At 38.6% G+C, this 15,196-nt stretch overlaps 2 protein-coding genes across 2 annotated transcripts in view; both read right to left on the bottom strand.

Moving 5' to 3' along the window:
• Orb2 (cytoplasmic polyadenylation element-binding protein orb2) overlaps positions 1 to 15,196 on the bottom strand; it is a 146,528-nt gene that overhangs the window by 75,205 nt on the left and 56,127 nt on the right. The window lies entirely within an intron of this gene.
• Positions 1 to 15,196, bottom strand: part of LOC143188678 (uncharacterized) — a 28,999-nt gene that overhangs the window by 13,071 nt on the left and 732 nt on the right. The gene's annotated exons all lie outside the window — the stretch shown is intronic.

The raw sequence follows: 15,196 nt of genomic DNA, 5'->3' as shown, positions 1-15,196 counted from the left end.
ATGTGATAATCGAAACGATAGGGACGGATCATAAAATTGAGAAAACTTCATTAGTATGATAATGGCAAGTAAGCCATGTCTTTTGCATATTCAAATAGTATCGGTGTGTTATTTTGTTCATCCATTGATGAAGATACACGTGGCGGTAGATGAGTCTGGATCTGAAGGGTGCCATGAAATGAGGGGAATACTTTCAACTGTAGACTGGGTTTCCCTGCGCTACTCTGCTATTAATCATTCGTGTGCGTGATACAACATAATGAGTGAACCAACAGATGACACTGATTCGAGTCTGAATTCAACTGCCTTAGACTATAACTATACATAATGTTTACGAGGCATTGAGGTAATTAAATTGCGCAGAAAATAATTTCTGACTTGTCTATTCGAAATTATCAATTTTATTGTCCTCTATTATTTAAATGCAGAAAACGAGGTAATAATAAATTCAAAAAGCAGTTACAGATACACATATACTCTATTTACAGAAAGTATTGGATAATCGGTGGTACAAGCAAAAGGGTGGTAATTCGAAAATATAGAACATTTTTTAATATTGTAAAAACTATTTAATATTCATAAAAAGTAACTTTAAGCGAGCACTTATGCATCGATGTAGGTTTTTAGGCGTGTGAGAGGCATACAAGTTTATGTAGAATGGCACATATGTACTAGAATGGCACACTATTCTTCCAGACTGCTATACAACACACTAAGTCTTCTAGATTTAGCGTGATCATCGTACATTTTGGATACTTATACAAAAAAATTCTGTAAAAATTCCCTAAACTACTTTCAACTGCATTAGTTTAAGGTTATCAAATTTAAATATTAATCCTCAGAAACCCGACTGTTTAGAACCGCTACTTCACAAAGTCAACATAGGGTCTTAAATGACCCAGTGTTGGCTTAGCAAAGATTGAAAAAAACTAAAAGAGCATTTTTCCATGCAATTATTTTGCAGTACAGTAACAGAAATCAATATTTTACTGTGGCTATAGAAGATCCTAGCGTGGCATTCCAGCGTTAACACGTTCGAATCCGATGCCCTATCCATTGAATCAAATAACAGCTCTCCCAATTATCCAAGGACACAACACATGAGTCATATTTGTGCTGAAGACTATTGCCGACCGCTGAGGACAGTCTTGGCAAACTACCCTGGTCTCGAATGCCTTAAACCTATCCCGACCTCACGAACACATCCTAAACTCCCATCCCTAATGGTCACTCCTGAGCAGCCCCCAGCTCGCTAGATCGTCCTGTCCTCGGCTGATCCGGTGCTCGCCAGCTCGCGACGATTCCTGACTCTATGAAAATGTTTTGTACCGCGGAAACGCTTATTCAGCCGCGGGCAAAGGCACAGAAGGGTGGAGACGCATCGCAATTTTCCAGAGTCTGCCGGTCGCTCGTTGTACCCGCGTCAATTGCGATAGACTTCCGGATGCGTACGGCCGTATGAATGCGTTCTCCTTGTGAATGGAGTTATTGCAGTCGAGGTGGCCCATTCTCCTCGCGCCTGTTTCCGCGTCGCTCGATACGCGCGCAGAAAAGACCACGAGGAGAGACGGAGGGTCGCGTAAAAAAGGGGGAGCAACGACGAGGGGATGGAGAGGGGGAACAGAGGGTTCGGGGGGATGGTGGAGAGAAGTTGACGCAGCGATGACGCGCACCCACGTTGCTGCTCCTCGCGACTGTGCGAGGACGCGGCAGCGGATACTGACGTCACTGAACATCCTTAATCGGTTATTGACGTATTGCCCGTGACAAGGGGCGGCCGAGGAAGGGCTGGAAACGACGAATAACGTGCAGCCGCGACTCGCTCGATCCCTCGGACTAATGGACAAGGTTGACGAGCAGGCCGAAAGCACGATGGAAAACCCGAGCCGAGCGGTAACGAGCTAACGGAATTCCCCCCAAGTTTACGCGCGAGGATAACCGAGTTACAGAGGCGTTCCCCCGATTTACTTGCCGAGGAAATGTGGCCGCGCGTCCAAACAACGAAAGAAAAGTGGAAGCGTGGAAAATACGGGAAAAGAGAGCGAGCAAGGGAAGTAGGAGGACGGATCTGGCTTGGCAGAGGGTGGCTGAAACTATGCGATCGATAGTTGAATGCCCTCTAGTTGACATGCGTAACCCGTACCTGCTCGACTACGGTTCTCGGCTTCTGATAACTCTTCATTTTTCCCTTAACCTGAGATAGCTTGGCTTGGTTTAGATACTGTTTGGGAGTAGATGAGTTTTAATTCTTGAATGGTGTGGTGGAGTTTGGACATTTATGAGCATTCTAATTTTAATCTTTGGTATGAAAAATGTATCTAGTACGCGGTTTAGTTATGTAGGCTAGGAGAATAGAGTATTTACGCTGCGAATTAATGCGAATCGAAACTATTTTATTTAAAAAGACCGTAATATCAATTACGTAAGTAAAAGTGCAAGATGATACCGTGACTTTTTAGTAAAGAACGTATTGTGATGGTATCATGGAATGTTTGCAGTAGTTCTGGTATAAAGTTAATTAATTTTTACCATGCTTTTTTTCTCTTATACGAAAATTGTGATAATCCCACCATGTTATAACACTGATCCTATAGGTACTAGCTGAGAGTTAATATGAAGAGTACCACAAAAGAAAAGAACGTTTTTTAATTTTATGAAAGACAACAGACAACTAGAGAAGTTGTCCAATATATCGATGGTTTGATGCACAAAAATTGTATGTCCACTTTTGGTAAAGTTTGAGATTTTATGATGTAAAATTTATTTATAAATAATATAAAATGTATCTACAATGTAAAATCTCAAACCTAACAAAAAATGGACATATAATGTTTGTGCATTAATCAGTATCTCCTTACTATAAATTTATTGCCCACTGAGCACTAGGTGCTCTCTAGCAGTCTAGCAAGAGCACATTCCTAACTCGTATACTCATAACTCAGTTTTCTCTTGCCAGAAATGTAAATCTAAGTCTATAAACACAGAACTCATTTGCTTTGAATGATTCCAAGATTCAGTAAATATAACCATAAGCTTTAATGAATAGAATTGCTCTAACATTTGTAGTGTATACTATAAATAGTACAGAATATACATAATTTTCGAAAATATACGAAGTATCTAAAATACACGTTATAATATTATTTTCTGAAGATGAACAAGATCTATATTTAACCTCCATTTCTTTACTTGTATTTATGAAAACATGAATTTGCATTAAAGCCCGCAGAGTCTAGTAATATATATGTCTAGTCTATCCTATGTAATTTTGTAAAGAATAAACACTTGTGTGTAAAAATAGCATCATTTCATTCTTACGATTCTTATAATTAATGAGCTAAAGCTCACCTACTCTCAACAGTGACTCCAACGCGTGTGTACTCTAGCTGCTTCTATCTTGACGCGCGGTACCATTAACTGCATCGTCTATTTTTTATCTCGAGTGTACAACTGCCGCAGAAAAATCATTCGATAGCAGTATACATGTGCATACATCGGTTAGTCGCTATCGACTCGCGAGCAGCGTCGACTCGTCACTCGGAAATTTCCGTCAAACTGAGCGAATCTTCCTTTACCTTCCACTCGGTGCCGCACCTTCGCGCGCATCAACTCATCGTGAATGTAGTCTTACTGACTCGACGCGTTTCTTTCGACATATATACGGAGTTGTTCGTAAAATGTTGACCTCCGTGGCTATAAATTATGTCCAATTAGTCGCTCCACTTGGCATTAATCTGCGAAAGCGTTTGATAATGCGTTCCTGCATTAATTAGCGTTGCAGTTTTCTATCGTAATTGTCTACGCGTTGCGATCTTCACGGGAAAGAAAGTGAATAAATAGTATGTTCAATATTTTAGAGATAGGCGATGGTTTGCAAGATGTGCAGGTGGATGACAGTGAATCTTATTCTGTTTCTTCGCTTCAAGGCACGTCGAAAACTGGGAAATTTAAGACATTCGGAAAAGTCGACGGCTATCTATCGAGTTTATGTCTTTGTAGAGCGGAACGGGGAAATCAGAATCGAGGAAGAGGAAAGAACGTTTTCTAGGAACTTTCTTCTTGTTAAATGATCAGTGTCACAATATTTATCATAGATAAAGTGCACATCGAAGATATGAATGCTGTAGTTTAAAGAAATTTGAAAAAATTGGGGACAGAAAACTGAAATTAAGAAGATTTCTATAAAATCAACTCTATGACTCCAATTTTTCTATGATAGAAATTAAATTAAACAGTATCACTTGATTTTATCATACTTCTCAACTTACTTACATTAAATTCAATACTTTTTCTACTTATAGGAATTTTTTCTTAACTAAATGGAAACACTTTAAATATAATTAAAATATAAGAAGTTCATGTACCAATTACTACTACACAAAAATGCACAGAACAAATACTGTATAATTATCGTATTTTCAATGTTTTATGAGTGTAAATATGTTATGTTTTCAGTTCGAATATGCATGTAACCTAAAGGTTCAAATTATTTTCAATTACATTTTCAATTATATTTCCAATTTAATAATGCTACATTTTGCTACATGTGAAAATAAAAAGGTGGCACAGCATTCGGCTCCCACACAATAAATGGTACTCTTACCCTATACATTTTTTGGTACCCCTCGATTGTCTTAAAATCAATACTGAAACTACCAAAAAAAATTCAAACAATTGATTTCTTTTCATAAACAAGTATTACGTTTACTTCAAATTAGCGGTATATAAAACTAAAAGAAAACCGAGTAAGCGTTATTTCCCTGAATCGCGTATTTTTTTCAAAACACTGTCGTTTCAACCGGTCCTCTAAACTACGTGCACGTTAATCCTTGATAGTCCCAGCGTTAAATTTTACTGTGGAACGTGTCACGCCTTTCCGTCAAACAGATCGGGCGTGGTCTGTTTTGCGCGCAGCATCGTTGTTTGCACAGCGAATCGTACGGTTTAATTAAAGACTCGACAAACAGGTACACCGCTCGATCCTATTGCGCGCTGCGATCGGACGCCTAGAACAGCGACGCAGCAGTTATTACTCTCGAAGCGAAATCGATATCTTATCGGTTGTTCCGCGATAACGTCGCCTGTCCTCGAAGGTCGCACGTTCCCTCGGTTAATTAAGACTCGACAGTCTTCTGTGCTTGCTTCTAGAAGCGAAATCGTTTCGGTTGAATTCACGAATTTCCTGCAAAGCCACGGACACGGGCATTACGCTCTTGTTTAGCTTCATCGTAAACGGATCATGCGCGACTTTTATCGTGACGCGGTATCGAGCTGTTCGGCAATCGTTAAACCTGAAAGCGAGGCAAACGTTTGAAAGGGACTAAATAGCTTCGAGAGCGTTGGCTCACGTAATGTTCGCGATATCGTCGTCGTCACCGCGACCCAGACAAAGCTATAAACTTTATTACGATTGTAACCTGTGCTGCTAATAAAAGTATAGTCGTCTGATAGGGGCTGCTCTAATCTGAGCACGCAAACGCGCTAAGAAATCCAAGCTTTTTCGAGACGCGAAAGGTCAACCCTCTGCGCGAAAAGTCGATCCTGTACGGAAATTTGAATTGAGTAAATATCAAATTATTTTAAGGGGTTACATCTACCTAGAAGCCCGAAAAAGCTGTATAAGTTCGAGAATTCTTTTTATCTATTTATTCATCTTATTTATATGAATGAAAATGACGCAAATGCTTTTCCTCTAGAAGAAACATCTTTTATCTGTATTATCCTAAATTTTCATGAAGAAATATTATTAATTAAAGAAAATGTTGGCATCGATAGACGTGTTTCTTTTGCAAGCATTTGTTGGTGGAAATTCCCTAACACAAACAATGCATCTCAAAGCAAAAAATCGAATGGATATTAACTGTAGATGATGTTTAGAAGTCCTTGACTATCTCTACATTTTGATTTTGCATTCTATTACAAAATGGCGGAGTGTAAAGTTGAAATATGTAACTTCGTTGGAAAATCATCCTGTCTTTCTATTTATTGAAAAGCTGGAAATAAAATTTTCAAAAGTTAGATAGTTAAGGACAGCGTAAAGTTATGAATATCTAAGAATATCTCTCACAAATTTCAAGTGAATCAATTAAATGACTTCCGAGATATGATGTCCCCAAGCTCGAAACTCATGTTTCGAGAAAAATGTGTTTAAAGTTCTAAATAGATGTAGTTTCTTGCATGAAATAGCAGTATTCGACCACACGACCCTGTGTCGTTCAAAGCTGTCTAACTTCATTAACTTTTGTAATATCACTATGAAATTTTCAGGCTACATTTCTGAAACCTGAAGCTTTCCAAATATGTAAAACACGAAAAATCAATTTTTTACCCACCTACGTAAACGTAACCCCATAAGTTAAAACACATCGATGATTCAAGTACTCAGTGAATGAAATTTATACACTATGCTAACAAAAGCAAAATGAGGTATTCAAATATTTTGTTTAAGGTGCGAGGAATTAATGATGATCATGCCCCTTTTACTCTATCAGGTGCCGCAGTAAAAGTTTTATACTGTTTCTGTTTCACAATTATTATACGGCGGTATAAAAGAAGTTCGATCGAAAAAGTTAAACTTAACTCTGACGGCAGTACAATTAATTCTGTTTCACAATTATTCTGAGTAAAGTAATAGAAACTAAACTAGTGTTCTGTAATCGTTCAACAAAATCTTTTCTCTTTATAAAAACTACTAACATTATTGTAAAAGAAATGTATGACTTATGTTTCTACTGAATACTTATATTACATGTTATTAATCCTACAAATATTGGTATACTTGTTAAAATCTCTACTATGTTATACAATTGTTCGGTATATAAACTGTTTAAAACTTGTTTCAATAAAAATAAAATTTCGGTTGAAAATCTAGAGTTTACGAGATGCACAACCCTGCTTGTGGCATCAACAACGCAGATAATCCACAGGGGGTCAAACAATTTCAGTATTGTGATTGTAGTAAATTCAAAATGCGTCTAATTAATTTCAGAAGCCAGAAAACAAATTTCAACAATTATCTAACCATCTCATGCAAATAACATAATTTAACTAGACATCGACAAATGTTTCTCTACATCTCATTCATTGCCATATTGCCACAAAAACCCATTCCAGAACAACTATGTAACTCAAACGCTATAATCGTAAGGTCCAACGTCGATACTATTTAATAACAGCCGATAGCCCCGTGACTCAGCCTTCGAGAATTAATAATTCCTCGTACGAAGGTATCACATAATTGAAAGGCGATTATTCGTTGCGTCGAGTAAATTAATGAAATTAAGATACTTTCAAGGCTTCTCTCTGCCTACCTCCCCGCATGACTGGCCATTTTACTTGCTGGCCACGCAATTTCTTCCGCGGCCCAAAGGGAATCCGACAACGAAGGGAAAAACCTCGCGCTATGAACGATGGTACAAATGGCTGACGCCATTACGCGGATTCAGTCTTTGTGGGGTCGCCTCTTATCTCGCCAAAGAGCGTAATTTCTTGACGCCGCTCGATCGATGCCGGCGTTAGTGTCTGCTGCTGTTTTTATGGCAACAATTTATATCCAGAATGCGCGTCGCCGCTTTAATGGAATTCGCTCGCGGCGTGGCGGCACTCGCGGAAGCGTGGCGAACGAATTTTGATTTTAAGTCCGCGTGCGTCGCGCGAACCACAGACTCGATCGTAGGTATGTAGTTTCCAAGGAGGTTCACTGGCGTCTCACGGGGGAAGGGCCCGAGAAGTGTAACGCTCACTTTTTAACGAGCATTTGCAAGTTTTACGCAACTCGCTGAAACACGAACGCAAGTACGCCAACGGAGGTCAATGTCCAAATTAGCCAGGTGTCTCAATTTGTGATGGATGGATACATGACTTGTCAAGTTTATATGTAGTTCTGAGATGCTTTAGACCTTGTACAAGGGAACTCCACGAGTTCCTTTTTTTAAATGTAGGAGGACAAATAAAACACTTGTACGAAGTAGGAACATGGAAGAAAATGGTCATACAGAGCTTGCAAGTGCCTCCTAAGTAGATTTAAGTGGGGTAAATTTTTGGAGAAGTTGTTACAGACCTTTGTAAAATTAGCAAAGATAGCTAGATTACAATAAGAACAGCTTCGTTAGATCTACAAAGTCGGCTCTTAGTGATTCTATTAAACTCAGGCCTGTTAGAGTACTTTTGTAAATTTTACAAGAGACTCCAGTAACTTCAGCTTAACATTTTCTTTGTTATATACAGATATGTAATTTTTAGATGCTTTAACTCTCTTACGAAGGAACTCTATGAAGTGTGCGTTATAATTTTTTTCTTTTAGGTATAGGAAAGGACAAGCAAATATTTTCACAAAGTAGGAAAAAGCGCTGCTGCCTCATTTTCAAGAACTTAATTATTGAAACTGTGAAAATTTCTACATGTATAGAATTCTATGAGGGTCATTTCACTCGAAATCAGACACTTTTTGGAGTAACATTTCAGACCTTGTTTAAATTTGGATATGTTGTAGTCTTTAGCAATGTTTAAACATATCTCAAAGGATTTTTCAAAATTTTTTAAATTATGGATTTTACAGGAATTCTATCAGTTTCTATACGTATTGAAATCTTCACATTTTCAATAAATAATTTCTCGAAAACGAGGCAGAAGCGCTTTTTCCTATTTTATGAACGTGTTTTATTTATCTCCTCCTACATCTAAAAAAAGAATTGAACAAAAAACTCGGTGCACACTTCGTAGAGTTCCCTTGCTGGCACAGTTTTGGCCGTTTACCTTTTAGCTTTTAAATCCCTAAATCTGTGCTTTGGTACACTTATACTCGGTTAAAATTCAAAGCCAATTCTCCAAAAAACAAAGCATAATATAAACAAATTTCAGCCTACATTTTTGTCTCATTTTTTTCATGCAGAATCACTCTCTTTCCGCTGTGTGCCACTAGTTCTAGAAATTCCATGCGCGAATTCATCAAGAAAATTCGTAAATCTATAAGTTACCTAACTTACGTTCCTTTCAACAAAATAGCGCCGTTAAATGTCTCATCTACCCTTTACCTGCACAAAAGCTTCAATCTATTTGCAAGCTCCTTAGTAATCCTAGATGCCATCTACCTGGCAGGTGGTACATTAATTATTTTCTAGTTTCCATTACACTAAGCCAACGTAAAAGTATGAAAAGATACACAGAGTTGAGTTCACGCATGAAAAGCGCTGCAGGTAAAGGATTAAGAGCACAAGCATAACGTACCCTCGATTATTAATATTCCATAAATTGTTAGCCACCTGCTCTCAAAGAGCTCCAACCGAGGAGCTTCACAATCTGACAAAGGCTCGTTAAAAAGCGAGCGTTACACTCGGGGAATTCTCCTCGTCAGTGGAATCCTTCCGCGCGTCACAGTCCCGGGACATGGAGGACGCGTCGCGAGCGTCGGTTCTCGTATGCATCGAGCGTACTTCATTATGCAATCGCGCGTCGTGGCTTACGTAAGGCGTTTAACCGAAGGAACACGAGATAATGGACAAGGTCCGTCCGACGACGAGGCTACGCCGCGTCGGTGAGCCTAGCGTTTCGAAGCGGATCGATGGGGCGCACTTGGCGTTGAGAAACACACGCGCGAATGGGGAGTCGAAAAAGACTCGAGGTGTGGTTGTCGCCGATCGATATGAGCAACCGTGCCCCGCCAGTAAATTGGGAACAAAACCGTCTGTCGCTGGTTCGCCCGCCACGAGCCAAGAGATCTGCTCGACGACGATGCATGGTGTTCCCAATGACTCACTCAATAAGGTCGCTGATCGAAACCAAATTCTGCCGCGTCGACCGAAATTCTTCGACGAAAATTTCGCCACCCATTTTATCCTTGCTTCTGTCGATTCGAACCGACGTTTCAGGCGAATTGCAGTTTATGCAACGCAACCGACGATTTCCTCGATTGCGTCAGCCCTGCGGGGTCACTCGTCATCAATGTGTTTGAAACAAGGCGCTTCCGAATGACGAGAGGGATTCGGCTGCGACTCGACGAAACGTTGCAACGAATAGTTGCTTTCCGACCATTCTCGAAAGTCGGTCGAGGCTGTTGCGACAAAAGTCTGACGATTAAGAAACGCCGAGGAGCAGGAGTCGCGTTTCCATCGACCAAAGTGCTCGGGAAGACGCCAAGTAACGTTAAGTCGCCGAGAAAACAACGAAAAAATGCTTGCTCGTCGAGCGACTATGTAACAGCAGAAGAAACGTCGATCATGGACGTATAATTGAACTAGAAACGAGCCTTCAGGGGTTAAACTGATCAACTCTAATTGAAGAGTGTAAATCAAAAAAGGTATATCAAAATTAAAGTTGCGAGGAAAACAACTTACTGATATTATTTATATATCCTCCACATAAACATCGTTTTTATGAAAAAAGAAACAATTTTTTTAAATTGGCACTTACAGCCTTTTTTCTGTCCACTCTTCAGTTTTTGTACAAATTACATTTGTATCCGAAACACGTGGCAAGTAGTCAGCTTTTCACAAATTGAAAAATGAACCTGGATAACTATATCTACTGACATAAAAGAATAAAACTTTTATGGAAGGTAAATATAATTTAACATATATCTGAAATTATTTTGACAAGCTTTAAGTTCTGTATAAAAAATTCAGTATCTCTGAAACAAAACCAACTATCTCTTAAACAATGGCTGGATTTCAAAATACATTACTCATCGTATTATCATATTTTTCTGCTTTCTGTTTTATGGAGTTGATCAGCTTAGCATTTGAGCGACTCAAAAATAGCATAGTTGTAAAATGAATGAAATGATAAAATGAAGTGACAGGAATATTCGAAGATGAGGACTTCAGCTTTTTGCTGGACCACGATTTGTTGTACTAATTATGTCTTTACGTTAGGCGACCCTTAAACTTAATGTCTCAATTTACCACGTTATATTTCTACTCCAATTGCAATTGAAAAACAAAAAACCTGATTGGTATTACACTTTGCAATTTTCTGAATAATTGTATTGATTGAATGGATGGTTGCTTTAGAAAATTTTAATTTTATCTTATTTCCAGAGATCTGAAGTAATACATGCATATTTCTGTGTGCATACAGGGGACTGTATAAGAAGTATAACTGTATTAAACATGTGCGTATGTGTGTGATGACCAAAGCTTGACGCGATAATATCGGTTTTTCTGTAATTCTTTATCAGGAGTTCAGGAAGTCGGGCTGCGTGTCTCGAATGATTGATGCTCGCGTGTTTACCGCATATTATTACGTATATTCTGTCATTTCTCCTTTTTGTCTTAACATATCTGTTCATTGTATCTTTGTTCGTGTTGAAAGGTTTTCCATCTGCATAATAATAATAACGATATTCAATGGTTTTAAACAAAACAAAAAATTTCATATATACGTAGATTACACTCATCATTTAAGTAGTTGTAACTCTTCATAAATTATCATTTGGGCGGGAAAATATTTGAATCTAAATTAATTACTAATGTTACCATTCAAAAATATGGAATGAATTTACGTAATAATTGTTCTGTACCCTGCTCTTAAATACATATTACCTTATGAGGTAGCTAGAAAATCTTAAAAAGAATATTGTTGAATTTCTTTGCTGTTTGATATATTTTAGTAATAGAATAGAAAAAATAAGTTCTATTAAAAGTATTCATAAAATGAATATGAAAATTTTTTATATAGATAATCAGTGAATATTTAAACAAAAAAATTCTGGTATCCATAACTTCTCAACAAATAAAATTAAAGAAATAAATTAGCCTTTTGGCGATTTTCTATTTGAAAAATCGACAGTCTCTTCCATCAACCTACTACATCCACATAAAACCAGAGCATGTAAAACATCAAATGATCTACTATTTTTTCTTCAACTAATTTCCACTTAATTATACTAATAATTTGTTATTCCTATATTTTCTATTATGACGGCATCTTATGATTTCTCCTATTCATATTATTCTTCTAAAAAATGTCCCTCATATAAATAAATAAACATCTAAACCGTCAATCAGTCACTCGCGAAGGTTCCAAGAATACTTCGTTCCATTCGCAATCAGGGTACGATTCTGGACCATTCGTTTTGCAGTTCCTTTCGGCGCGAACAAACCCCTATAGGACAGTGACATTTTCAGCGGCGGTCGATACGAAAGAGAAATACGTCCCATTTCTGTCCATCGAGCAGCCAGCGCGAGTGCAGACACGGATAAATGATGCTAGGACACTATCGATTACCGGAACACGCAACATGGCCTCTTCCCGCTACGTAACCTCGCTCAGGGAGATTCATCGCGGTACGTCTTTCCTCTTCCTCGCAGTTTCCTCGCAAACGGGAAACGTGTGGGGGAAAGATCAACGACACACTCGAAATGAAACGCGCAATTAAATTTTATGCGTCTTCTTCCTCCTTCGTTCCCGTATACGTAGATGCGGAGTTAGATATAAAATTAGCCTTCAAATATATATACACATGTACATTGCCCCTATTTATTTCATGAACTATCAGTGCAGTCAGGACGTTGTAATATGTAATAAATTATACGTTATAATAACGTATAGGCTGTAAGTTATACGTATTATATACGTATTACAACACAGACGTAAAAAATAAGAAAAAGATCTTACTCGAAAACAGCTCATAAAAGCCATCTAGAATCGTAGGATCCTACACATTAATTTAATTTAATATCCAGAAAGTTATTAATTAATGTGGATTTACTCTATCACGCCCTTAATATCATGAAAACAAAAACTAGTCAATGGGTACGAATTTATGAAGGAAATTCTTTACTCGTCTCTGAACAAGGTACCCAATCATATTATCCAACATCCTTTATTACAGATTTAATTACTTGCGCTAGTCTAGTTCGAACTAGTCCAATTTTAAATTACTATACTGAAGTTTTTCTTAATCTTAGGAATGTATCTCGTGTATCATTAAATACTACATATTCAAATTAAAAAAAAAAATAAAATTGATGAGCCATAGCGGAAACTACCATAAAAAGATATATAGATAATAGATTAATAAATGTACGTAATTTCAATTCTTTATTAGCGATCATGTTTTCCTTGTTTCTCGAGAATTCTGAAGCCAGATCGTGACGCTTGTCGGATTTCCCGCCCGTAACGGGACGGTGATAACGATAGGCGCGTACGATAAGAGCCGCGGCAAATCATCCCCTCTCAACATTTTCATTTCGAGGCGCTAGCGCGCGAGACATTGGACACTGTAAAAACTCGAGAACGTTGTTTCGTTGGTGGACTCTCGCTCGATCGAAAAGCAAAACTGTAAAGACAAACTGAAAAACGTGGCGACGCGTTACAGGAGATAGGCGAATATAGAAGCGCCAGGAAGGGGCAAGCAACCCGGAACGAAACGCGTTCCGCGGTGCGCAAGCAGGGGGAGGAGGTTTTCCCGAGGGGTAGAGTGCAAAGTTGCGCAGGTCAGGCCAGGTCAAGGCACTCTACCGGCGAATGAAATACAGGGTGGCCCGAAAATTCGAGTAAGTTTTTTGACCAAATTTTTTTCTTGGATGTCCAAAAGCTAATACATAATTCACTCTCAGGAGAATCATAAATATTTAGGTATTTACCTAGTTATATAGAAGAAGCTGTTTGAATCTTCCATCACGATTTAATCTTTTGATTGGTACAATTTGAACATATGACTATGATTATTTGCTTATTTGGTTACGAAATCTTTTACGCCTCTAGCACGTTCGTTGCCATCAGGAAAATGTTAGTAGCATATGACATGCCATGTACCACTGATTTTTATTCTTAGAAAAATACTGAAGTTTTTAAAATCTAAATACAGTAGTTTTTAAGATCAACTTATATCTAGTTGTCTAGTTTAGTTTTAGGTACTAAACATAGGAGTGACGGTATATAATAAGTAAAACTCAGTTGCTTTAAGTTGAAATTCTTTCATCGACTTTCAACGAATGTCGTGCTGGCATGTCAATTTTAGTGGTTTTACGATTAGTAGCATGCTTATTTTCGGTGTTAGGGTCCAGCACATGCGTGACAGTTGCCATTACGAAAGAGTTAACCGTAATATATCTCTACTTGCTTAACGTCTTTAAGCATTCCATGCATAAGTAGCTTAACATCGTTTAAATCGCCCATGATACTAAAACATTAACCCATTCAAAACAGCTGACTCTAAATGGATGAGAGCCTTGAAAAAAATCTAAAAAAATTCATACGACTTCAACACATTCGAGATTGATGACCCACCTGGTGAGTCACGCGATACCCCTTTTCATCAACCGAGAACTTACTATTTGGGCTATTTTTATATCTACAAGAATGTTATTGACTACTGGGGACAATCTTATCAAAATCCACAGGTCTCGAATGTGGAAAACATTCTATGTAAACATTATAATAACAGATTCATACTAAAATTAGGAAGAAACGTTCATCACGTGTGACTTTTCGAGAGACCCTATCTCTGAAACCGGTCCAGCCAAAAATGACATATGTACGAAGAAAAAACAAAGAAATCTAAATAATGTCAGAGACCTATGTTGTTTCCTATGCAAACAACACGCTACTCGACTAAATCCACAAACGATAAAAAATTGTTCTTATCAGTCCTATATACCCGTGACGTTCGAGCCACCATGTACTCGCGACGTGACGTCTGTGATGCTCCGTTTTACTGCGACCAAAGCGCGTGCTTCGCCGATCTCGAGCGTGGAACAGGTGCCCCGCACCTGACCTACCGGAGAGACCTTTTAAACTTTAAAGGGCCCCTCTTTCACGAGAATTCATGGGTCCGACCCATCGTCCATTGGAGCGTTCCAAAGCGACGCGACGCGACACGACACAACACGAGCCTGGCATCTTCCCTGGCACGTGCACGCGCAAGCGTGCTACTCTCCATCTACCTCCCCACGGCTCCACAACCGATCGAATTTTACGCACGCGCTACTCCTTTGGATCGGTGAAACTAAGCAACACTCCTTTCCTCCCGACCCAACCTATATTTCTCTCCGTAACGCGCGCGAACTTGCACCGGCTGGACTTCACTCCCGTAAGTAGCCGATTGCGTAACCAAGTAAATAATACGTTCTCGTGAACGGAGACACGAGACGAGGATCAACTTGCAAAGTGTACAGATAATATATAACGCATAACGTACTGTTCCAGAATTCAAAAGTAGCCATTTTCGATAAAATTTGGAGATTCGTTCGTCAGT

Source organism: Calliopsis andreniformis, chromosome 3 (genome assembly GCF_051401765.1).
Source record: "Calliopsis andreniformis isolate RMS-2024a chromosome 3, iyCalAndr_principal, whole genome shotgun sequence".
Lineage (NCBI taxonomy): Eukaryota > Metazoa > Arthropoda > Insecta > Hymenoptera > Andrenidae > Calliopsis > Calliopsis andreniformis.
The sequence above is the reverse complement of the archived record's forward strand: the minus strand, read 5'-3'. Positions and strand labels throughout refer to the sequence as shown.